Below are 26,750 nucleotides of genomic sequence, written 5' to 3'. Positions count from 1 at the left end.
TGCTGGTTGGACAGTGTTCTCAAAAAGTCCTACCTGACACCTCAGTGTAATCTTATTGGAAATAGGGTCTTTGCAGATGTAATCAAGTTAAGATAAGGTCATACTGGATCGAGTTGGGCCCTAAATCCAATGACCAATGTCCCTATAAGAGAGGGCAATTTGGACGCAGAGAAACGCACAGGAAGAACATCATGTGTAGGTGGAAGGAAGAGATCGGAGTAAAGCACCTGTAAGTCAAGGACCACCCAGGGTGGCCAACACCCACCAGAAGCTAGGAGAGAGGCTGGGGACAGATTCTCCCCCAAAGCCTCTGCGAGGAGCCAACCCTGCCGACACCTGCATTTTGGACTTCTAGCCTCCAGAACTGTGAGACAGCACATTTCTGTTCTTTTAAGCCATGGTAATTTATTACAGAAACCCTAGGAAACTAATACAGGCTAATTTCTAAATTAGCCAATAAATTTGAAAATGTAAATGAAATGGACAAGTTTCTTGAAAGAAACAAATTACCAAAGCTCACTCAAAAAGAAATAGATAAATTATCCTTATATCTATTAAGGAAACAGAATTGTAGTTAAAGCTTTTCCACAGAGAAAACTCCAGGCCCAGATGGATTCACTAATTAATTCTGCCAAAAACTTAAGAAAAAAATAATACCAGTTCTATTCAAATTATTCCAGAAAACTGAAGAGGAGGGAATACTTCCCAATTGATTACATAAAGCCAGCATTACCCTAATACCAAAACCAGAAAAAGATATTACAAGGAAATAAAACTAGAGCTCAATATCCCTTGTGATCATAGATGTAAAAATTCTTAACAAAATTTTAGCAAATCGAATCCAACAATATATAAAAAGAATAGTATAGATATAGATATAGATAAACCTGGGGTTTATCCAGGGAATGCAAGATTGGTATAGCTTTCAAAAATCAACCAATGTAATCTCCATATTAATAAACTGAAACAGAAAAACCATATGTTCATCTCAATAGATGCATTTTGAAAAGATCTAACATTCCTGATTTTAAAAAAAAACAAAAACAACCACTCAGCAAAGTATGAACAGAAAGAAGGGAGCTTCTTCAACCTAATAAAGGGTATTCACAAAAAACTTACAAAAACATCATATTCAATGGAGAATAACTGAATACATTCCCCCTGAATCAGGAACAAGAAAAGGATGTTCATTCTCACTATTTCTATCAACATTGCACTGGAGGTTCGAGTTAGTACAATGCGGGGGAAAAAAAAGCATCCAGCTTGGAAAGGAGTTAAGCTATCGCTGTTCACAGATGACATGATTATCTGTGCAGAAAATCCAATGGAATTTTTTTAATTACTAGAACTAATTAGTGAGTTTAATACATTTGTATATCACAAGAGCAATATACGAAAAAAATGTATTTCCATATACTAACAATAAAAAATCCTAAATTGAAAATTTTTAAATACCACTTAGAATAGCATCAGAATATATTAAGCGCTTGGGGACAAATCTGACAAAAAGATTTGGAAATTATGAAACTGTTGAGAGAATTTAAAAGAGACATATCATGTTCATGTATCAGAAGGCTCAATATCTTTAAGATATCTGCTCTCTCCAAATTAATCCAACATAATCCCAATCAAAATCTCAACAGGATTTTCGTGTCTTTTGACAAACTGATAATAAAATTCATACGTAAAAGTAAAGGACATAGAATATCCAAAACAATTTTGCAAAGAAGGACGAAGTCAGATAACCAACACTCCCTGATTTCAAGACGTCCTATAAACTACAATAATTTGAAGGCAGTGTGGTGTTGTCATAAACGGGCAGATAAACCAATGGGATGAAACAGAGGCCGAGCCCCGTGAAGAGGGCCTTAGCAGTGCATCATGGGGTGATGGTTCAGGTACAGCTCAAATAGCTCCACACCCCCTCCACCAGGATGAGCCTTTCCACCCAGAGCCTAAGGGCAGGAACTAAACTCCCCCTGCCCTTTTGTATTTAAAGAATCCCCTCCCCAAGGTCTCAGGACTTGACTTCCCAGTGCCACTGACCAGCTGTTGGTCCTAAAGTCCTAGTATTCATGTGACCAAGAGACCTCCCTGGACCCCATGTGACGCACACAGCTCTGGGTAGTTCTGGCTTGGCCCGCCAGAGTCCCCGTGGCAAGCAGGAGGGTGAGTACTGGCCCTCCCCCCACAGAACCCAGTTCATGTAGTAATACACAGGCAGAGGACACTGAGGCACCAGGCCGGGAGTCCCCGCCCACTGAGATGCTGCTAGAAGTGGGTCACTGACCTTGCAGCGCCTCCAGTTTGGTCAGGGGGACAATTCAACAAGCCATGGCAAGGCTGACCAGCAAAGCGCTGCAGGAGGATAAGTGGGGATGCTGCCACAGCCGCCGCCAGAGGGCCCAGCCTGGCCGAGGTATATCATGAAGTCCCGAGGGGTGGCTCTAAACTGCGTCCTCGAGGACAAGGGGTCTGCTCAGACTGCATCACTTTGGGCAGAGTGTTGCTTTATGGGGTCCGTGATGGGAGGAAGCTGAGGCAGAAAGAGAGGCAGTGGGCCGTGGAGCCAGGTGGCCTAGGTCAGAGAAAAGGGCAGGCGTCCCAGTGTCGACTGAGGAAAACACACAACGTGACATCAGTGAGTTCAGTTTTATTGGGGGAACTCACTGAGGACTACAGCCTGGGAGACAGCCTCTCAGTTGCTCTGAAGAACTGCTCCCAAGTGGTAGGGGAGGACCCAAGATATATTGGGTTGGCCAAAAATTCCTTTGGATGCAATGGAAAAACCCGAATGAACTTTTTGGCCAACCCAATAGATGAATTCTTTTGCTGGGGAAAAAACACGTAGTCAAGCATAGAAAGGTTATTGCTAATTACAAAAAACAGACATCTCAACCTAATGATTTTAGTGGGTTTTTTTTTAACTTTTTATTTTATATTGGCGTATAGCCAATTAACGACATTGTGATAGCTTCAGGAGCACAGCAAAGGGACTCAGCCATGCATATTTGTGCTTTTCTATGTACGGGAAGATACAAGATCTGGGGTCACTGAAATTCTTCCTGAGGTATGTGTCAACTAGCGAGAGGCCCCATTCACCCAAAGCACAGAGTGCTCCCTGGTTTTCTCCATTCTGAATCCCCCTCAGGTCACCCTGTCAGGGGGTGGGTGACAGCAGTAGGTGATGAGTTGATCTGAATGAACTGAAATGGCGAATAACCTTTTCTTCTTTGTACCTGGGCCAAGGGAGATGTGGCAGTAAAAGCAGAGAACTGACCAAAGAAAGAAACACCGTGGCCTGCAGCACAGTCCAGAAGCCTCTCAACAACCACTCTTCCATGCCCCAAGTTCCAGTTACAACCACAGCTCCTGCCCACCTGTGATTGGAATTGACACCAAAGTGGAGCCGGAGCTCGAGCTGGGGGAGTGTGGGTCTAGGGCAGCGCTCTCTGGCCCTGCCGAATCAAAGGAGCTTGCATCTGATAGCGGATGCAGCAACCTTGGGAAGACTTTCACTCTTCGCTTGAAGCTGGGGGAAGCCAAGCTCTGTCGGGAGGGCTCCCAGCAGGCAGCCCACCCTTCAGATTCCGGGAGCAGTGCGCTCCTTGCAAAGCACAGGGTGGTTCCCAGTGGAACAGGATTCCTTGATTCAGTGTCTCGTCAGCTCAGGCACACAACGGGTTCTTGTGGGAGCCTTGAGCCAAGGAGCAGAAATGAGAGGACATGTGAAAAAGAAAAGCAGATGCCTTTGCCTTGTAATGTCATCAACCTCAACCGTTTATTTACAGCCTTTTTCCTGGCAAGGCAAGGGTGTGACATTAGGCTGTCTCCAACAGAGAACGCTGATTCTCCAAACCCTGTCTATTTTCTCGGACTTGATTAATGATTCTATTAGTGGCTTTATTTGATCTCCATTAAATTTGAGAACTGAGCTTACCAATTCAGCCAGAAATGTAATATTCTTTTTCATATTTCTGAATTTCTTTATGGTAAAAGTCCAGAACTGGAGTCTGGTATTCTCTCCCCATTCACTCCTCATACTGAGTTTAAGTTTTGACAGAATGAGTTTGTTTGCTTCTCTGCCTTTGAGCGTTGGACATTCCTCACTACTAAGTATTACGGAAAAATGGGGAGGGTTCTCTGTCTCAACGACTACACTACTTATCTCATTTTGTTGGCAGATTTTTTGTGTAATATTTTTGTGATCCTTATTTTCTGTTAATTGGTGAAATTTTTGTTTCAATTTGCAGTGCTATCTAGAATAGATGAGGCTCCCACTATAAATAATAGAGTGACCTCGGAATTTTTACTTGCCGAATTATCACTGGCACTGAGGAAATCTGGATACCATGATGGAGGGGGAATCCACCCACCTTCCTTATTTATTTGGCAACACAAACTGAGATGTGGGATTCGGGTGGGCACTTGACCCTGGCTTTCCCTGAGGTCCTGTGGCTGCAGCATCGCTACTAGAGACCAGGTCTTGGCTCCATGAACCAGGTTCTGGGTTCACAGCTAGTCTGGGACCTATCACTGAATCCTAGGGGAGGGAACAGAATGGAAGTAAATTGGTGGGACGTGGAGAGGAACTGAGTCTCAGGACACTCATTCAGTCAAGAGAAAGCTAGCCGTGAGTCCAGATTTTTATAACGAACACCAAGCAATGAGGACAGTGGACTCATGCCCCTTGAGGAAAGAAGACAATGGCTCCAATTTTGGACACCTTGGGTCTGGGCTGCTCGTGGCGCATCTCGTGGATGCCAACTGGTACATGAGCCATCGAGAAGAAGAGGCCAGACTTAACAATATGGATTTCAGAGCCGATAGTACTCATCTACCAAACAAATATTTATTGAAGGCCACTTAGGCATGAGGGTGAGGATAAGAATAAGAAATGCTGGAATAAGAATAAGCATTAAATAAATCAGTCCCTGACCTTCCGGATCTCATAGTGTGGGGTGGGGTGGAGAGAAGAGATGGTAAGTACATACTCACGAGCATCAGGGGTGGGGCCAAGACACAAGAAAATGTGGCCCTGAGTGGAGATGAATGCTCTCATCCTCTTGGGAGGATGCAGGGATGAGGCTGAGTGTGGTCAGGGAGAAGCAGCAGGGGGAAAGGGCCAGAAGATGAAGGAGAGTCCTGGTGTTCTCAAATAAGACAGTAAAGAAGGAGAACAAAGGAAATGGAAGACTTGCCGTGTTATAAGGAAAAACAGCTCAGGAACAGGGTCCGGAAGGGACAAGAAGGGCCATGGCTCTGCTCAGGGTCTTGGCCACCCGGATCTCCAGAGGAGCAGGGACAGGAGGGGGTGCAGTGCAGATAGCAGGAATTGCTTCTCATTTCTCCGCCTCTGACCAGCTGAAAACCATACAACGATTGGGGAGAGGGTGTCTCTGGATGGAAGGTGAAGGGGGGCAAGTGAGGAAGCCCCCCCACCTCCACCTCCAACAGATGTAGACAGCAAAGATTTTGTTCTCTGGCTGACTGAATCTTTTATTTTTATACGGATGTTGTAACATCCTGTTAGCACAATCATCACCCTTTATCCAAGATCCATAGGTTAGATTTGTTCCTTTATGTTTAATTAGTGGTCAAAAAACTTCAGGTTATTAAATAATATCAAAATGTTTACTGAGTCAGGGACTTCCCTGGTGGTGCAGTGGTTAAGACTCCGTGTTCCCAATGCAGGGGGCCTGAGTTCGATCCCTGGTCAGGGAACTAGATCCCACATGCATGCCGCAACTAAAAGTTTGCATGCCACAGCTAAGGAGTCCGCATGCCAGAACTAAAACCCAGTGCAACCAAACAAATAAATAAAATAAATGAATTTAAAAAAATGTTTACTGAGTCAATCCAGTTTAAGTAAAATTAACTATTAGTAACTGACAACAGAATAACACATCACCTAATAAAGGCAAAGTTTTTTTGCACCTTGTAACCCTGATTGCAAAAATGAATTGATTTAGGGGTATCACAGAGAAAAAAGAAAAGGCGCATTTCTTTAGGATTTCATTATTACCATGACACCAATGGAAGCACGTGCACTGATCAGCAACCTTAAGGCACAGGAGAGACCCCAGACCTCCCCCTGAAGGGAGGAAAGGAGAGAGGAAGGGTCTTCTTGTGGCTTCAGCCAACCACAGCTCCCTCCCACGTGAGGCCACCCACAGATGTGGAAGAAGACCAGAGCGCAGGGGCATGAGCCAGTGGAAGAGGACCACGTGATCAAAACCATGCTCCTGACCAGACCAGCAGTGTCAACCAGCATCACTCTCGGGGCTGCTTAGAAATGCAATCTCCCAGAGCCCCAGACCTAATGATCAGAATCTGCAATTCAATCAGCCTGCCAGGAGATGCTTGTGCACCTTGCAGTTTGAAACCTTTGGACTAGACTATGCAAATCTCCCCAAAACAAAGCACCTGTAACTTCAAGGCTCCCGAGAGAAAACCAGCTCCAGAGAAGAAACCAAATTCTCAACCGCTCTCAATAACAGCTGTGTTTTTGATTAGCAGTGTTGGTGGGTGATATGCATGGCACCATGCCTGCAATATTCCCTGCAGCCCTGGGAATTGAGGAAATTTTTATGACCCCACCCTGGTCCAGGTGGGAATTTGGAGGCTCCCAGAAGTTAAGGAACTTGCTAGGTTTACCCAGCTTGTAAGAGGCAAAGCTGGAAATGTATTGCAAGTCAGCCTGAATCCCATAGATGCCACCAATTCCCTCAAACTCAAATGTGTTCATGTGGGTCCCTGATACTGGATAGCTTGATGATTCTCCTGAATGACTCCAGACCACACCACTAATGGTTAAATAAAATCTACGCATCCATTAACTGGAATAATATTCAACATTCAAAACCGATGTCTTTAAGACTTGTCAGTGATACAAGGCAATGTTCATCATGAAATATTTTTTGAGAAAAAAATAACTTGAAAAAAATAACATGTATACATACATAAAAACTCAAACCACTCACAGAATGGATAAATAAAACATGGAATATTTATTCATTAAAATGCTATTCAGCACTTAAGTATAACTAGATCTCTATGTGTCACCATTGATACTTCTCAAAAACATAGTGTTTAACCATGAAAATAGTTGCAAAACAAAACTTTCAGTATGATATTATTTACATGCATGTTTTTGAAGCATAGGAAACAATATTCCAAATTACTCATGGAGGACTTCCCTGGTGGCGCTGTGGTTAAAAATCCGCCTGCCAATGCAGGGGACACAGGTATGAGCCCTGCTCCAGGAAGATCCCACATGCTGTGGAGCAACTAAGCCCGTGATCCACAACTACTCAGCCCATGTGCCGCAAATACTGAAGTCCTCATGCTTAGAGCCCGTGCTCCGCAACAAGAGAAGCCACTGCACTGAGGAACCCGGCACCACAATGAAGAGTAGTCCCCGCTCGCCACTAGAGAAAGCCTGTGTGCGGCAACGAAGACCCAACAAAGCCAATAAATAAAGTAAACAAATAAATAAATTTATTTTAAGAAAAAAACAAACAAAAAAATAATTTTCTCATGGATACCAGTATATAATATACAAGCCCCCCAAAAAACAGACTGAAGAGCTACTCATAGAATTACAATACTTGTTGGGCCCAAGGTAAGGGTCAAGGAGATGTAAACTCTATGCTATGTTTTAATCCTTTAGAAAGTTAAAAAGATGTGATAAATGTGATCTATACTGATAGTTGTTAATTCAATATGGCGGATACATGGGTGCTTGTATCTGTAGTTTTCTGCAATTTTAAGGTTTCTGTATTTGAACTTATATGCCACAGAAAAGTTTAAAGGAAGTACATAAAATATTAACAACACTTTCCTCTTTATAGTAATGTTAAAAGCAATTTTTGTTTTCTTCATCAGATTTTTCTGTCCTTTAAAAATTTTTCCCTATTAAAATATACGACTTTTATAATCAATCAAAAAATAGACTCACCTCCCAGTTCTCCAAGAGCTAATCCATTTCATGCCTCTGGGCTTTTTGCAGAAAGCAGAGCAAGCTATTGAAGTCAGGCATGGGGAAAATCAAGAAGTGAATCATGTTGGGATTTGACAGCACATTTTCTTTCCAAAAAAAAAAAAAACTAGAAATTCAGAAGATGCAAACTTGTGAGATTAAAAGGTTTTAGTATCACTTTCCTATTCCTATTTTATTTGATGTCTATGTTTGTTCTTTATGTCGATTCTATGGCAAAACACAGCCAGATACCATTGCACACACATCCGGGTGATTCCTGCACGTGGCCTAGTACATCTTTGGATGTTAGAACCAGGCCACACATTGGAGATTATCTAGTGCAACCCCTCATTGTACCAGCAGGGAAACCGAGGCTGAGAAAGGTGAAGAGGCTCGCCCAGGGTCAGACAGCAGGACTAGAAATGAGTCTGAGTCCTCCCTGACATTTTCACTGCTCCACCACGCTGCCTCATCTCGGGGACCGTGCACACAATAGTGGTGCCCAAATATGAGAAGATACAAATATCCACAAAGAAACGAGTTGACGTCATTTTTTTAAGTAAACGTAAACTGTATTATATAAAAGCTAACATAATTATCTTCACTTTGGCCCAGATTTACGTTTCTATCCTCCAAATCTAATTACTTCTTTGAGTGAGGGTCTCTTCCTATATTGAATTCACTCCATCCTAGAGAAGTGTGTTTGGATCTGTGCATGCACGTGTGCACTTCTCAGCTTGCTTTTCCATAACCTCTGACACTTTCCATGTGGCCCTTTCAAAAGCTGACCATTTTCAAAGCAAAGGCCTTACTAAAGCCAGAAACATGAGAATCCCTCGAAGCAGGTATCTAACCAGAGACCTGGTTCATTGACACAGTGATAGTTTCTCCCTGCTGGGCCACCCCCGGGTCCTGGCACCCCACAGTCCCCTATGAGGAGTGAGCCTGTTTGCAAAGAACAGTCCTAGGGGAGTCCCTCCATCACTCTGCGTCAGCCCGTTCTGTCCCCTACCCTCTGCACCTTGGCTCTGTCCCGCTTCCAGGGTCAGGGAGGAACCGATTCCACGGTCATCAGAAACTGGATGGCCCATGCTGCCAGGTCCAGGGTGGCCCAGCAGCGGGTTTCAGCTGGCACAGCCCAGACCCACATGAAGGACCATGCACAGCCTTGACTCAAGTTCAGGCCCCCTGCCATTGCTCTCCCATTTGGCCCAGTGTGACCCTGTCACAACCTCAGTGACCACCCCACCCACAGGAGAGCAGCCCAGCCACCTCGCCTGGGCCACCAAGGTCCTTCTGGACATACATGAACATTCATATGGCATGCATATGCACACGTGCTCCCAGGCAAGGCCCACCAGTCTCACACACACACACACACACACACACACACACCTGCACTCTCCCAAGCCACTTGGCCTTCTTCATACATAGGCTGCTCTGGAGCCTGCCCACAATCCCCTCCTGCAGGGCAGACTCCATCCAGCTCTTTCTAACCTAAGTGTCCTCCAGTCCCCAGAGGGAGCTTCACAAGGGTGGGGCCCCCTGTTATTTCTTCCAGCCTCCCAGGACAGGGCCTGGCACAGAGTCAACTCGAAATAAAGTCCTGCTTCATGAATTAATGAGTCAAGATCCATGCCAATTTATTTTAAAAATTAGAACCCATAAATACAAATAAAGCCCACTGGCCTCCTGACCTCACCAGCCACCTGGAGCTGACCGGTTCAAACACCTGCCAACACCCTCCCCAGGGGTCTAGGGTGAAGGCACCAATACATTTATGTTCAAACTACACGCAAAGGCACCCCTTCTGATCCCCCAATAGTTGATGAAATCAGCTGCCTGATTGAGGAGATGCCAGGTACCTTGCAGTTGTGAGCATTTTGCAACCAAAATTTGAGGGTCATAGTGCGGTGGTGGTGATGGTTCCTGCTGCCAGCCCTCCTTCCCACATCTAAGCCCAGGGCAGGCACTGGAAGCATTCAGGAGCTCTGTTCCTGCGTCCCTGAGGCAGGGAGAGACGTGAGGACTCATGGTCCTCGGACCGCTCCCTTCCAAGGTCTGTCAGAGGCCTGGACAGGGAGCAAAAGCAGGCACCCCTCCCTGAGCCCCTGCTCTGGGGGCTCTAGTGCCCACTCCTTCTCCAGTCAAGCCCTCCCCGGCTGGGGCCCAGGAGCAGACCGACCCTCTGCAGGACCCTGCCACACACCCTGTGCTCATGGCCTGTCCATTCAACAGGCAGGTGGATGACCACGTGAGCCAGATCCCCAGGTGGACCCTGCAGACAGGAGCAAGGCGGACACTGCCTGTGCTGCCATTCTGCCATTCCAAACGAGATGCCCTCGACACCTGTCATTCTGCCCCAGGCCAGGCCAAGGAATCAGAAATGAATGGCCCTGGTCCTGGGCTCACAGGCTCATAGCCCAGCAGGGGCCATTCAGCCAGCCAGCAATTCAGGGCCGGGTCTACTGCCCCGGCCTCTCTGCACAGCCGCGTTCCCCTCCACCAGAAAGGGCTCCAGGACTTTTTTATTGAAATGAGGGAAGAGGAAGCATGATACTTCCAGACTATGAAAAATTACAAAGAGAACCACTACTGCCTGTGTACCCACCACCTGCCATTAACAGATGTTAACATCTCTGTAAGTGCCTGGGAGATTTCTGAAGCAATAAAATCACACAGCTAGGATTGCATCTGCTGCGTACCCCTCCCCAGCCCTGTTCCTTCCCCTTGGCCCAATAGGCAAACCCCCTTTGAAGTTGACGTGTGTTCTTCCCATCCTGACAGTCCTATTTTGCTCATTGGATATGCATCCAAAAGGACAGGATAGCAAAGCTTTATTGTTTTTACTATTTCCATAAAGTCATACCGAGTTTGTAATTCTGAAGCATGCTTTCTTCGCTCACTGCATTCAGACTGCGGCTTGAAGCTCTCATGCAGTTGATTCCTATAAATCTAGCTCATTTATTTTAATTGCTGTTAGAATGTGTGCATGTGAATATAGCGTGATTCATTTAGCCAGTTGCTTCCTTGTATACATTCTGATTTTTCACTACTGTAAACAATGCTCTGCTCAAGGCCATGTTCACAGCTTCACACGGAAGAGTTCCCCTAGGGAGGGTGCTTTGCGGGAGAATTTCTGGATTATAGGCTTGATGCTTATTCAGTTTTATTAGGGCCCACTGGCCTCCAAGGGCAGAGCTGAGGTGCAGTCCTCCCAGCAGGGAGTGAGAGTCTGTGTCTCCTGCCCTGGTCACTCTTGTCCTTGTCACACCCTTTCCAGCTGTGTTCCTCCGTTAACTACAACTCTCCTGATGTGGACGTTGAGCACCCTACTCTGTGCCTGTTGACCCCTGGGGATGTTGTCCTCTAAGAAATGCAGGGTCCTGTCCTGTGACCATTTCTCTCTAAAGTTGCTTGTCTTTTGTCTCACATGACTCTCTCCTTGAATGAGCTGAGGACAAACAGTGCTCTTTCTCTTTTCTTTCTTTGGCAGGTCCCTTCATGAACTGAAGTGGCATCCTGAGTGGGCTGAGAAAGACATTCCCTCATAGGGTGGAGGACGGCTCCATCGGCTTTTGTGCTTTGGAGCTCAGGGTTGGTTCCCCGTCCCTTGGCTCTTCAGAGGCAGTGGGACAGAGGACCATCGCCTACTCTGAGCGGCCCTGCTATGCTGGAAAGGCAGGGTGAGCAGTGACCTTGCTGGCCATCCCAGCCTCACTCACTGCAGCAACCTGGAGTGGCCTGTGTCACATCTAATAACTACTAAGTGAATAAAACTGAGTTTAACTTACTACAAATTTGAGATCCATAACATAAATTTCAGAAAGTAAAGGTGAAAAAGGAGAGCAGTGACATGCACTGGGATTGGTGCAGTGGCACAGCTCCTAGTGGCTAAGGAACCAACTGAATAATCACAGAAGGGGGGGGAGGGGCAGGAAGGTGGGGATGACAGGGAAGGAGAGGGGACGCGGGAGTTCTGAGTGCTGGGGTGTCACCCCCACCCTCCAGAGCCAGGAGGAAGTGCTGTGGGTGCAGCTCTGCCCAGCAGTCTGGAGGGAACAGCAAAGACTGCTTTCACAATGAAAGGCAATGAAAGGACTCAAAAAATAGATGACTCTGCTGAGGTATTTGGAGGGAAGTGTATTGATGTCTGCAACTTTGAAATGCATCAGAAATAAGGGTTGATGAGTGGAAGGAAAGACGGATGGAGAAACAGTGATAAAGCAAGTGTAGGCCAGTGTTGATGGAATTTAGGCGTGAATAGATGGAGATTCAATGTGAAATTCTGTCCTCATTTCCATACGTGAAAAGTTTTAGAACAAAATGTTGGGGGAAATAGCTAGTACCTGCTCTCCAAATTATCATAAGTATTACACGAGATAATGAATGTGCAAGGGCTCTCTACACTATAGAGGATTTACAGATTGTTTAAATGATTGAAATGGTATAACAGAATAACAAGGGGAGATTAAAGAGATGAGGAAACAGAGTGTCTTTCGGAACCAATAAATAAATTAAAAATAGCAAAGCAAAGACAGGATGGATTATCATATTTCTGGCAATGGAAATACTCAATATAATCAAAATGAATGCAGAATAAAAAGACAAATTGATTAAAGTAATTTAAAAAAGAATCAGTGGACATGACAAGCAAATGAGTATCCAACTTATGGATAATTGGTGTCCCTAAAATAGAGAACCTACCAATTGGAAATAAAAATAGTCAAAGGAAAATGAGAAGGAAATATTTCTGGAAAAAAAAAAAAGGAAGAATTGTAACTACAGTTTGAAAGGGCACGCCGTATTCCACAAGAAAATGATATAGGAAAGCAACACTAAAGCATATCCTAGTAAGCTTTCTCAAGGATAGAAAAGAAAGTCTTTAGGCACACAGGCAAAAAAAAAAAAAAAAGAAAGAAAGAAAAAAAAAAACAGTAACTCCTTACAAAGAAGGAAATCAGGCTGTCTTCAGATTTTTCCCAGCACCACTAAATTCCAGAAGACCACAAAGGAATGTATTCCACATTCATGGGAAATAAATTGTGACCTAAAAAATTTATACAAAGTCGAGCACTAGGCAACCTCAAATATGCAAGTACCCAAAATATTGCACCCATGAAAGTCTCTCAAAAGTCCTAAAAACAACCAGCCAACCAGCCAGCCAAGGCATACTTGGAGATGTCTGGTACAAGAACTAGAGATCACCTGGCAGTGGGTTACTTACAGAATCAGGGCTAAAGAGAGTCAAATTATGATTCCAGCAGGTCAATATTCTGACATCAGTCACATGCGAATGATATAAACTAAACAAACTTGGACAGGAAAGAGATTTGGAAGAAAGTCTAAATCTTTTCTTTCTTTCATGTTTCATACTGGGTTGTCAAATACTGTCTGAACGTTGATAAATCAAGAAATGGAGTTTTCAATATTTTTATAAATATGAAACTACAATGTAAGACAATCAATCTCCATATTACTGGCAGAAAACATTCAAACTACACAGAGAGAGAGAGAGAGAGAAAACATTAACACTCAGTAACGTAGCATCAAAAAGACACTAGAGCTAAGATCAAACTTGACAGATATATCCATAAGTATAACTGGATAAATTCATACCTTAAAGAGTATACTCGAAAAATCTACTTGCTGAAAAAAACGAGCTGCACCTAAGCGAAGCCTCTGAGAAGCCTGAGAGAAAAGGGATGGGCAAAGCCGTAGTGAGCAAGTCTGGGGCTGTCAAGACAATTCAGGGGACGTGCTATGGAAAGGAAAACACTTTATAATGATAAAGAAGATAATATGCAATAAAGCTTTGACTGTCGGGAAAATGTATGCGGCACCAAATTATAAAAGAAAAACTTCAGTAAATACACAGAGAAATAGAAACACAGGGGTAGCAAAAAGATTGAACTCACCTCTCTCTGCCAATCACAGAAATGCAATGACAGAAGATTGAGGGGGCGGGGGGAGGGGGTATGTCACAAAATGAATCAATATGTCTCTAACCCTGTCCAGCAAACTTGAGTGTTCCCACCTTTTCGATGCCCATGGGACATTTATAAACAGTGGCACTTACAGACCTCCCACCTACTCACAGAGGTGTGGGCAGGGTGAGGGGAAGGAGGGCACCTGAGACCAGCTCCAGGTGAAGTCAAACCCCCACCACCGCCCCTGGGACTGAAGAAATGAGGAAAGAACGTACGAGCTGTGACATGTAGATGTGAACCATGTGAGGGCAGGGGCTGTGGTGATCTGGGACTAGAAAGGCCGTGACACTGGTTTCCTCCTGCCGCCCCACCCACCTGGGTGCCAGCCTGCCTACCAGGCTACTAGCCCACCAGCAAGGCTGCTCAGATGACTTGGCCACACATGTTCACCTCCTGGAACCAGATAGGACAGAACAGGGTGGAAAACCTGTTGGGGGAGGAAGGAGCAAAGAGAGAATTTGCAGCACACTGATCCAATCAAGAAAAGAGGAGGGACTTCTTAGGTGGCACAGCGGTTAAGAATCCACCTGCCAATGCAGGGGAACTGGTTTGATCCCTGCTCCAGGAAGATTCCACATGCCACAGAGTAACTAAGCCCGTGCACCACAACTACTGAGCCTGTGCTCTAGAGCCCATGAGCCACAGTGATTGAGCCTTTGTGCTGCAACTACTGAAGCCCACATGCCTAGAGCCTGTGCTCCGCAACAAGAGAAGCCACCACAATGAGGAGCCCATGCACCACAATGAAGAGTAGCCCCCACTCACGGAAACTAGAGAAACCCTGCATACAGCTAATAAGACCAAACACAGCCAATAAAAATATTAAATAAATACATTTTTTAAAAAAAGAGAAAAAGCAAAACAGCCAAAATTTGAAGTGAGAATGGGAAAAATCACAGGAAAAATGTATAAATCATAATAAAAGCAAATTTTGCTCAAACCCATACAAATACATATAAAACCTGGAAGAAATGGATGACTTTCCAGGAAAACATGAGTTACCAAATTTGAATATAGGAAAAAATATGTAGACTATAGAATAAATTAGCAAATGAATTATTACAGGAAAATATTTTGTATATCAATCCTATAATCAGACACTTTACTGAACTCCCTGATTTTTCAAAAAGTTCTCACTAGTTCTCCTGCTTGTTTCAGATACACAACTAAGTCATCTGACAATGATAACAATTTTGCTTCTTTCTTCCCAATTTTTATGTCTTTTTCCCTTGTATATTCCAGCTCTAGTAACTAGTCCTTTCAGGACAGTGTCAAAGCATCATGATGAAAATAATCATCTTTACCTTGTTCCTGCCATTAATGACAGGCTCTCAACGTGTTCCTGTTCCATGGAAGCTGGTTTCTTGTTTGAGTTTCTTTCTCTCACTATGTGGAGGAAATATTTATATATTCCTATTTTAGGTGTGACTGTACACTTTTATCAAATGCCATTTTGGCTTTAGTGGAGATAATCACAGATGGTGTTTTATTTTCCTTGAGACTCTTTAATACAGGAAATTATTTCCCAATTCTTTTTTCTAATATTAATTTTTTTCCTGGCAGTAAAACATTCTTGCCTTCTTGGAATGGGTTGCACTGCATTATTTTAAAAATTTGTTTAGAGATTTCATTTGCTAAGACAATTTCAAGCATTTGCATCAATGTGAATTTGTACTTCTGCGTTCTTTTTATCAAGTTTTGGGCTAAATTTTATGCTAGCTCCATGAAATAATTTTGGAGTTGTCTTTTTTTAAGTTCTAGAATAGCTTACAAGTGCATTCAAATCCTATTCTTTGATGATACAGAACTCAATCTGGGCTTAGTGGTTCAATATAAAAATTGGAGAGAAGGAAGCAAAATTATTATTATTTGTATACCTGGAAGGACCAGAAGAATGCATTAAAAAGCTATTTGAACAATAAGAGAATTTAGTTAAGTGTCTAAATACAGAATTCTACCCAAAGATAATTAGCTTTAGGTAGAAAACTACCAGTTAGAAAATAATTATGGAAAGATAAAGATACACTTTCTGCATCTAACTTCCCCCCGTGTCCACATGACCTCCCCCACCCCCACCACTGCCAGGCGAGGACACAGATGGACCTCATCATCCAAGGGTGATTACCATGTGTTTCTCCCCTAACCCGCTGGACAATTACACACACTGAGAATCTCATCTTGATTGGTGAGATAAACATTACATAGACAATTATTTTAAAGTTACATAATTTCTTACAATTTCATTAATGATACAAATATATAATATCTAACCAGTTCAGCAATGTTTTCACTCCATAATGCGGAAGCAAAAAAAAGTCCCTGCTGGGAGTACAAGTGCCCATTCTGCCACTTATTTTGTGCTTCTGCTTTTGTTATCACTATTAGCATCAATCCACAGTTTATTAGCAGAAATATTTTCAGACTACTGATCAATTTTATGAGGAAACTTTAAACATAGATAAAACCATCTGTAAATCCACCTAACTCGACATGTAGATGCTGTACCCTGCAGGTGGGGCACCTGTGTCCATTTCTCCAGGGATTATCAGTAACTGTGATCCCCACCCTGGCACTATTGGGGCACGTGGCCCAGCATCCCGCAACAGCAGCCTCCCGAGGTGCACCAGGTGGGGTTTGGTGAACAGCCCGGGAGGCACCCGAGGTGTCCCACTTATTAGTGGAGAACTGGAGGCTTTCACAACTGCTGGAAGGCTGGGAGCGAGGGTCAAGGAGGCCACAGAAACCGTCCTGGTGCCCCCTTCAGCTGGCTCTCAGAAGCTGTCACCCACTGTCACCCTGCAGGCACAGGGTCCCTTTCTCTTCCTCCTCCCGGGCCACACACCAGAGCCTCCCTTCAGCTGCCTCTGCCAGACCTTGAGAAAGGGGACCCTAAGAAGTGTAGTTCCGGGCACCTCACATGCAGCGATGCAGAGGAGAATACAGGAGAGAGGCAGAGCCTGCAGCGGACAGGACACTCTCCACCTTTGCCAACTGAGCTGCCTCCAAGCAACAGGGGCAACGCGGCTTCGCCTCCCCTCGTCCCTCATGCAAACCCACACAGAAGGGATGGGGCAAAGGCCATGGTTCTCTCTCTGGAGCACATGCATCCCATTTCCAGCTCAGTCACGATTCCCATTTGAGAATCTGTCGTTTGTGTTTTATATTAGCAAGGAGTGGATGAGAGATAAGAGAGAAACAGGAAAACATATACAAATACATAATAAAGCGAAGAAAAACTCATACCTGGCCATCCCAGCCCCCGTTGCCTTTACAGACTTATTTTCATACCCTCTACGCACATATCCTTGGCCTCAGCCAGCACCTCCTGACCTTTGCCTGCCAGGTGACCCCCTTCCTCCCTTCATCACCCTGGTTTGCTGCTTTCTTCCATTCACCCACCACGGTGCCTCAGGACCACCCTCTTCTGCACAGAAAGATGGTGATCTCTCCTGTTTGTCTCTCCCCAAATGCTCCAACACCTTCACCACCCTCACCCTCACCTGACGACTGTCCATGGAGAAAACAGAAGCCACGGCAGACACCCTCCATGTGCTGCCTGTATCCGCCAGCCTCAGCCCACAGCCTGCCCTCCATCCATCACCCCAGCTTCCTGGGTTCTGGTGGGCACCTCCTCCAGCTCTGTGTGCCCACCTCTTGCCCCCAAACCTGTTCCACCTACAGCCTTTACCAGCTCCGTTGATGGCAACACCATGCTTCTGACTGCTTGGGTCAAAAACACTACCTTCAAAATGTATCCAGCATCTGTACTTCTCACCCCCTACACAGCTAACCCCTTTGTCCCACCCACCATCGGTTTCCATCTGGATGACACCCCAGCCCTCCCAATGGGGCATCCACAGTCCATCACCACAATCCCAGCCAGGCTGCTGCCTCACTCAGAGTGAATGCCCGAGTCTATGTGAAGGCTCGCAGATCCCAGCTCTCTCTGATGCCTTCTCTCCAGGTGTCCTTGAGCTCTCCAGGCACATGAACTCACTGCGGCCTATGCCTGCCCCAGGGCCTTTGCACTTGCTGTCCCTCTGCCTGGAACATCCTTTCCACAGACATCTGCATGGCTAACACCTCACCTCCTTCAAGACTGATGAAATGCCAGAGGCTTACTGTGGCACCTAGGTAAAATTACAATTGGCACCCCCAGGCCACTGACACTCTCCTACTTCATCTTTGTTACAGACACTTAATCTCCTCCACCAACCTGTATGAATTATGAAACAGGTTGTGTTTATTGTTTAATCCCTCTCCCTCCTCCAAGAATGTAGGCTCATGGAAGCAAGGGAAGCCAAGCACTGGAACAGCGCCTACTCAGAGGAGCCCCGCAACTGTGGGTGAATGAGCATCCTCAACATGGTCAGTAGTGCATTTACAGGGTCAGCACCGAGGGAAGAAGCAGCATTGTCAGCTGTGGTCCCCACTCTGAGGGCTTCACAGTCCACACAGGGAGAAGGCTTTGGACCTGAGGACCCTGCATACTTTCCAGAGAGACTCTGCTGGGTCTCAAGAAGCTCCAACAGCTAGGACCCAATTTGTTGCTGCTAATGGCTTGGGTCCCCCATGGAACAGAGGCTGGTGAAGGGCAGGCAGGGGCAGGGAGAAGATGGAGGGTATTGTACCCCCAAAGAGCCACCTGCCTCCATGTCCGCGAAAGTTCTCTCGGCTCCAACCAACTTCCTAAATTTACCCTTGGAAAATAACTCTTAGAGGAGCCGAAAGAAAGAAAGAAAGAAAGAAAGAAAGAAAGAAAGAAAGAAGGAAGGAAGGAAGGAAGGAAGGAAGGAAGGAAGGAAGGAAGGAAGGAAGGAAAGAAGGAAGAAAGAATGAAAGGGCCCACTACAGGCAGGCAAGAGGAAACAGGAACAATCCAAGACATGAAAGTTGACGCTGTACAAGCAACGCCAGCCGAGGTCAGGAGGGGGGGAGGGGCACAGCAGCCTGAAGCACAAGCAGGTGATGTAGCCATTGGTGAAGTGGGAGCTGAAAGGTCCTGCATGGACCACTGCACGGCAAAATATCACCCAGGACCACGTAAAGCCCACCAGCAGTCACCCAATCTCTCATTTCTGTTTCCTTCCTGTAGGAAGCTGAGGGATGCAGGGCGGGGGGGGGGGGGGGGGGAGGAGGGCGGGGGGGAGGCTGGGAAGAGGAGGGCAGGAATGTACCAGGGTTAGGGGCCAAGTTAGGGGGGTGCGGACAACAAGCTTACAGCACAGCAGCTTGTGAGGAGCACTACATGGGGATGGATGTGCTCCCCAGTTTTCTGTGCAAAGTAATTTTAATTTATTTTGAATGGCAACCACTGCCTGGGGTAAAGTGTTGAGAAGGTTTCTGAAGCAGTACCCAGGTCCAACAGAAAACCAGTACTGGTTTAACTCATAAGTCCATCCCGGGCACAGGAGGGAGGGGGCGCGGCAGTGCCAAGGCTTGAGCTCACTTTCTCCCACACCCTTGGGATGGGGGCGGCACTGTGCACGTGCATGTGTGTGAGCTCGCACATGCACGCCGAGGCATCCTGCGGCCCACATGGTGCAGGGATGACACCAGCACCAGGGCTCAGCCCTCTACTCCTCCTCCAAGCTCTCTGGGGCTGGATCTTGAGTGGGGAAGGGGCATAGAAAGTTGGAACATTTAAAAAGAAAGATTAAAATAATAACTCCTCTAAGTGACTGAGCAGAAATATTATCAAAATCTAAAAGCCATTCTTATGTGAAATTCTCTGACGTTAGGTGGGCAATGGACCTTCTAAAATGAAATATATTACAAATAACAGGCAAATACAACCTGCTTAATCTGCCCGAAGGTGAACTTTATTCCTCCTAGTCCAACAGACCACGTGCTCCCTTAATTGAGGTTGAACGTCCTGGGGGCTTGCCATCAGGTAGAAGTGGGCTGTTCCCATGTCCTTTCTGCCCCAATTTAATTTGGAGGGTCACTTCATAACTGAGGATCCATAGCATCTCTTTGAGGTCAAATATTAACTCACAAGGGCAGGAAGATGAGTTAGCACAAGTCTTCAGGGAAGCAATTTGCAAGTTTGTATCAAGAGCCTTTGTACTAACCCACAGATAATGCTTCTAAGTAATCTCGCAGAGATGTAGATAAAAACTGACACGTAAAGATATCTGACACATATTCACATCACGGCAAGAAATGGTAAAGCACCCCAAACGTAGGAAGTGGTTAAGTAATAAATTATCACATTGATGGGACATAATGCAACTATGAAAAATATGTTAACAAAAAAGCTGTTTCAATGATGTGGGGAAATGTTTTTGAATTAATATCGAACCAAAACGAGAATGGAAAACTTCATTTACAGTATGAGCTCAGTTTAGAGAAAGAACAAATCATCATGCTGTACACCTTAAACTTATACAGTGCTGTAGGTCAACTATATCGCAATAAAACTGGAAGGAAAAAAAAAGAGAAAACAAGTTAAAAAAATACTGGAAAGAAAAATGTGCTAATGCTAACAGTGAATGGGAAAATTGTGGGTGAATTTTCTGTATCATTAGACTTCTGATTTTCCAAATTTACTACAATGAGCACAGTATCAGATACAATTTAATTTAAAACATGTTAAAAAATGAAGAAGCAGAAAAAGTGTTTCCCTTTAGAGGTGGGAGCCCTAATTAGAAAGGGAAACCAAGGCAGCCGCAACTGTTTACCTGCACTACAGCTCAGTCCCTCGTGGGACCAGGAAACCAGGTGTAAAGGAACTGGGCTGGGGATGGGTGGTGCTCAGGCCTCAGGGGCAGGTCTGCGAGCCAGCCATGCACCACACTCATCTGGGGGCAGCCGTGCCCGGAATGCTACTCCAGCCCTTGCCAACACCCCTCTGGGAACTGCAGGACACCGCATCTAGCATGTAGTCCAGAGTTGGGGTAGGAGCTGGTGTGGAGTCAGCAGTCCAGGTTTGAATGCCAACTCGGCCCCCCGCCAGCCCTGGCATTTCGAACTAGTTACTCAAGCCCCCCTGTGCCTCAGTTCCGTGGTTTGTATAATGGGTACGATGACAGTTCCCAACTCACAAGGTTGCAGAGGCCTTGCGCATAGTAGGCGTTCAGTCAATATAAGTTCTATCTTTAGGCAGCAAGGTCACTAGCTGAGGGAGGGAGGTGACACTGTCGAACATCACTGATGTCACACTGTCTCCAAGGTCAATCCATTGGGGGGTTTCTCCTGCCCTGACAGTAGATCCCAAATGTCACTCTGCAGGTCGGCTGAGCCGGTGATCTCAGAGATTACCTGGGAACTTTCTACAAGCTATGAATGCCCCACCTGCCCTGCCAAAGGCTCCGGTTCAGTAGACCTGCTAGGACCTGCGAATCTGCATGGCAACAACACTCCCAGCAGGTTCTGAGTGGCATCTGCCCTGGGAGCCCCTGGCTGCCCGGGTGCCCACGGAAGGGGATGAGTGTTAAGAAGCATGTTCCGATGAAACGCTGCCATTTCTGTTGGAGGAGTTCCTCTCCCACCCACGGAGCAATGCCTGAGGTCCAAAAGAGTCCATCCTTTACTTCCATGTGCAGGGAAGCAAACCATCCATCGTCCATCCGTGGGTTCTAGGACTCACTCATTGTGTTTCATCATCAAACACAAGTTAAAACACCCACAACACTTCGCTGCACCCACAAGGACCCAAGATTTGCTGTGTGCATGCTATCTGAGTGTGTCCATCCAAACCAGCACTTTTAGATTGGGTCTTGAACCCATGGTCTTTTAACTGAGATCACACACCTGGTTTCAGGACTTAATGAAGCTCAGGTTCTTGATTTCTCATCACAGAAAGAATTCAGTGAGAGACAAAGTGATCGGTAAGAAGTGAATTTATTCAGAGAGAAACACACTCCACAGAGAGTGTAGACCATCTCAGAAGGCTAGAGGCACCAGGGTACAGGGTTATCAGTTTTTATAAGGGTGGGTAATTTCATAGGCTAATGAGTGGGAGGAGTATTCCAGCTATTCAGGAAGGAGTGGGGATTTCCAGGAATTGGGGCACTGCCCACTTTTTGACCTTTATGGTCAGCCTTGCAACTGTCATGGTGCCTATCATTTAGCTTGCTGATGTGTTACAATGAGTGTATACTGAGACTCAAGGTCTAGTGGAAGATGACTCATCTGCCATCTTGGACCTATTTGGTTCTAATCAGTTTATGTTGTGTCCTCGGGCTATGTCATTCTTTTAAAGGTTGTGCCCTGCTCCCTTCCCTCCTGTTTCAATGGCCCAAAACTCATAGCTTCCAGAAGACAAGGAGCCAGAGTGGGAAGCAGAGGTGGCTTAGGAGGAGCATGGGGGCAGAGTACCAGAACCAGACCCCTGTGAGACCAGGGATACACCCACAATGCAAATCGGCGTTCCAGCAGTGGGGCTCATGTGTGTGATTCGCTGGGCTTTCCTTGTGCACAGGGGACAGGCCCAGCTGCTGTGCACTGGGAGGCGCCAAGGCCAGGGCCCCTCAAGGGGGCTCCTGAGAGCAGGAAGCGTGCTGTGCCACACCCAGTGGGAGAAGGAATCCGGGCAGGCTGGCTGTGGACCAGTCAGAAGGGCAAAGGATCAGTGAGGAGGAGGGGAGCCCCCACACACACACTTGCAGAGAGTCTGCCTGGATTTGAGGCAGGAGATAGATGGGCCCAAGGCTGAGCAGCTGGAGTTCATCCCCTGTGGACAGCTACTCCAAAATAGTAGGAGGGAGGAGAAGTTGAGCCCTGCCCAGATAAGAGATAAAAGACCACATAGTCCTCATTCTCAAAGTCAAGGAGACCTTCCCAACTACACATGTGCTGAAAGGCTCCTTGAAGGTCAGAAAGGGAGGGGGCACCACCCCACAGTAGGTGATGTCAACCTACCCATAGGCCTCTGCTCTAGAATCCATCTGGGCTAAAAGATGCACGTGCACACAGGTGAGGACACGGAGATAAACCAAATACAGACTCAGAGCTGAGCAAAGCAAGATGATTGGCCACAGGAAACCAGGAAGAAATGCCCCGTAAAAGTGATTCAAGCTACCATGATGGCGTGACTCTCTCTCTGAGCCCACCTGTGTATCTATCCACAGGTACTCTTTTTCCTCCTAATAAACACCTTACTTGTTTCACTACTTTCCATCTTTGTGGGAATTCATTTCTGCAAAGCCATAAGAGCCAGGGCCTTGTCACTGGCCACTGGTCTAGAGGCTAGGATACAGTGCTCTCATTGCTGCAGCCTGACTTCAGTCTCTGGCCAGGAAACGAAATCCTGCTTTAAGCCACTGTAGGCTGAGGCCGCCCCAGTTCATATTTAAGCCCCCAAAATTTAACCTTTAATACACAGATACAGAGTGAGGTATAGCTGGCTGGGCAGAAGCCAGAGGTTTGGTTGGGTTTATCTTGGTTTTTGTTTCTTACCAATCTGTCCTTTTGTACCAACACCATGTATGTGTGTGTGCACAAATTTGGCAGATGTGCACAATGCACCCACGTGGTCTAGGAGCTGGGGGCTCTCAAGTGAGCAAAACATGCAAACTCCCTGCTCTAGAGAGTAGCCATTGGGGTTCAGTTCAAATCCAGGTCAGCTTGCTCCCAAGGGCTGGGCTCTTTCCACCTCACCGCACTGCCTGCCTCCAGGCTGAGCCAGAGGCCAGCATAGAACAAAAAAGGCAGATTTTGTAAGAAGATTGAAGCCTCTTCCTCCTAGCAGGAAGAGGTAGGAAGGGTGCTGACCTGCACGTGACATCTGGGTCACAGGGAGCCCTCCCACCTGTGCCCTGGTCAGGGCAGGGCTGTGATTATCCCAGGCAGGTCTCAGCTGGGAAAGCTGAGTGACCACAAAAGGCTCAATCAGGCAAGGTGTGGCCCCACCCTGGTGGTCTATCTTCCTGAGCTAAGGGAAGAGGCATCTCACCTGGACAGTGAGGATGGTCCTGCACTACTCCAGGGGTTTTCAGGTTCCCCGCTGAGGCCTCGGGAAGAGACGTATGGAACAAATGGGGGTGGGGGGCTGGCTGCTAGTGCCCCTCTCAGAGGATTTGGCCCTGCAAGCCCAGACCCACCTCTTACTTGTACACAGGGAAAAGGAAGCCCAGCCTGCTGAGTGCTCTGTCGATGGGCCCAAGTTTCATCCCAGAGCCACAGACCCAAAGCCCCTCCCGGAAGGAAGCCTGAATCCTGGGACTGTGAGCCTTGGAGGCCAGAAGGCAAGCTGAGCTCTCAAAGAGTGTGGGGGACCTCATGGTGACTCCCATCCAAGACAGGAAGGACCAGAGTCAGCCAGCATTGAGCTGGGCCTAAAACCTGTGCCCTTGGCCTTGGAACAAGAAGAAGGAAATCAGGATGTGGGTAGGAAACTAAGAATGATCGTCTTGGGTGGGTCCTAGGAAACTGTCTCCCCAGCCCGCCATGTGCAGACACGGGCCCCCTCCCCATTTCGGTCATGGGCTAATGGTCCTTAGGATGCTGTAATTTAGGAAAGGAAGGGGGTGTTTCCTTCCTGAATCCTAGAAGAAGAAGGAAAGAAGAAGGAAAAGGAGAAAAAAATAATAATGGCCCAGATGTTGAAGTCAAAATAGCTTCCTCTGAAAAGGATTGGTGATTTTAAGACACACAGAATGAAACAGACAGACAGGCAGACATGGGAGCAGCCAGAACCCTGCTGGAGAAACACTAGGAAAGACGCCCCTTTTCTGACATGTCCCCACCACCAGGAAGGGTCCCTCTAGGTGTTGGGCTAGGTTCAAGGGTGAACATTCCTAGGTCCAGCGGCCATGCTGCCCACGCCCAGTCTAGCATCTAACTCTGGCTGGGAGGGAGACTGCCACTCTCTACTCCCGGCCCCCAAGCCTGAAGGCCACTTGATTCCTTGCAGGTTCTTAAGCCAGAGGTGGGTCCCTAGGTCTGTATTTTAAGTAATGCCACAGGAAGTTCTGATGCAGGCATCTGACGCCTACACCAGCGGGCATCTTCTAGCTGGTATAATCCCCAGCCCAAGGAGAGTCCCACCCTGATGTGAGCATCTCCCACTCATGGACAGGGTTGGCATCCCTGCTTTCTCACCCATGAGAAGCTGGTCGCAGTGAAGTATGTCCTGGAAGGCCTGGAGCTTGACTGCCCCCCTGAGTGAGAGCTCCAGGAGGTGACATGGGCTGCCTGGCCCCCTACACGGGGAAGAATGGGTACCACAAATGCTGTTCTCCCCACCTCACCCCCAGGAAGCCAGCTTCCCAGGGACTAATGATCCAGAAAGAATAACAAGTGGTAACACCCAGCATAAATTTGATGCCGCGTTCTTCTCCTGTGCCCACCAGCCCAGACAGTGGGCCCTGGGGGTTCATTCAAAAGCCCCCCAGAGTCCCGAGAACATCCCATCAGTGGATGCAGAGCAGGAAAGTGCCCAGCACCAAATGAGACCAGTCTAACAAAGAGGAGCTCCTGCCAACAAAGCCCCCCAGCGTCTGAACTGGAAACCACCTGCTCCCTGAGCCAGTCCAGCTCTTGTGTTGACAGAGGCGTGATGTTCTTCACTTCCCTCCAGTTGGTCATCTTTCAAGAACCTGATCCTGGACCACGGCCTGGTGACAGCCTAACACCCCGTTGGCCCAGCCCTGGGGTCCAACCTGTGAGGCCCCTTCCCCCAGGACTCACTCTCTGCCCCGGTCCCCAGCCCCCTCTGCTCAGCCTCTCCCACCCTCCTGTGGTGGAACCCCACTCTTCCCCACTGGACCAGCCCCTTCCAGGCACAGCTTCTGTTTGCCTTCAGCCGGCACCCCCCATTTAACACCCACTTCAGCTAGCCATCCTGGCCTCCCCGTCAAGGGCAGCTTCCTTCCAGCATACCTGTCTGGTCCTGCACTGGACACCCTAACTGTGTGGATGCTGGTGTAACATAAGCAGAGCCAAGGAGAAAGCTTCTCAGATGGAGAACAGGACACAAGGAAACTCTTGGGAACTGTCAGAAGACACAGCGGAAGAGACTGCACCCCTCAGCACGCCAGAGTTTCTAGAAGGCAGGTGCCTAGGCCCACCCCACCACACAGAGATGTTCGCCAAAGAGGTCCAGGAGACCCCGGCGTGCTGAGGTCAGGTGCACTCCACGTTCTTCTTCCAAAGTAGGGCCTGGATGGCCTCTAGGCCCTTCAGGTCAGCTCCATGGTGACCTGATCACTAGTGAGATGAGGCAACCCAAACCAGAGAACACTATAGCCCAGAACACTACAGACAACGGGAGAGCTCCAGCACGCACCTGGATCTGGCCCGTGATGGGACCACTCAGGGCGGGATACAGGATGTCCCATGCCCTGTCCCTCCTGTCCTAGCCTGCAAACTTGGAGTCCCCATGCCAGGGCTCTGCAGGACAAGCCCTCTGTGAGCACAGAGCCACCTCCCTGTGACTTGGAGGAGCCACTTCACTGTCCTCCCCCCACTGCGGGAGCAAAGAGCCCTTCCTCGGAACTCAGAGAACAGGGCGCACAGGCTCGGGGCCTGGTTCTGAGCGGCTCTGGGCCTGACGGACAAACGCCCATTTCCCTTCCTCGGAGCGTCAAATGGAATTGTCGCATCCACTTCCATCCAGAGATGCAAACTGGGCCCAGGATGGTGGCAATACCCTGATCACGTGTGTGACCGGGGCAGATCTCTCCCAGCCTCAGTCTGCTCCTCAGTCAAATGAGAGGAATATCAACTCCTGGCCTCCTACTAACACTTTTGCTCTCTGCTTGACTGACTCCCTCAGGCTTCTGTGACCAGGCCTCCACCTGGGCGGAAAAAAACTGCAACTTTCAACAAAAACA

Source organism: Hippopotamus amphibius, chromosome 8 (assembly GCF_030028045.1).
Source record: "Hippopotamus amphibius kiboko isolate mHipAmp2 chromosome 8, mHipAmp2.hap2, whole genome shotgun sequence".
NCBI lineage: Eukaryota > Metazoa > Chordata > Mammalia > Artiodactyla > Hippopotamidae > Hippopotamus > Hippopotamus amphibius.
This window is presented reverse-complemented; position numbering follows the sequence as displayed.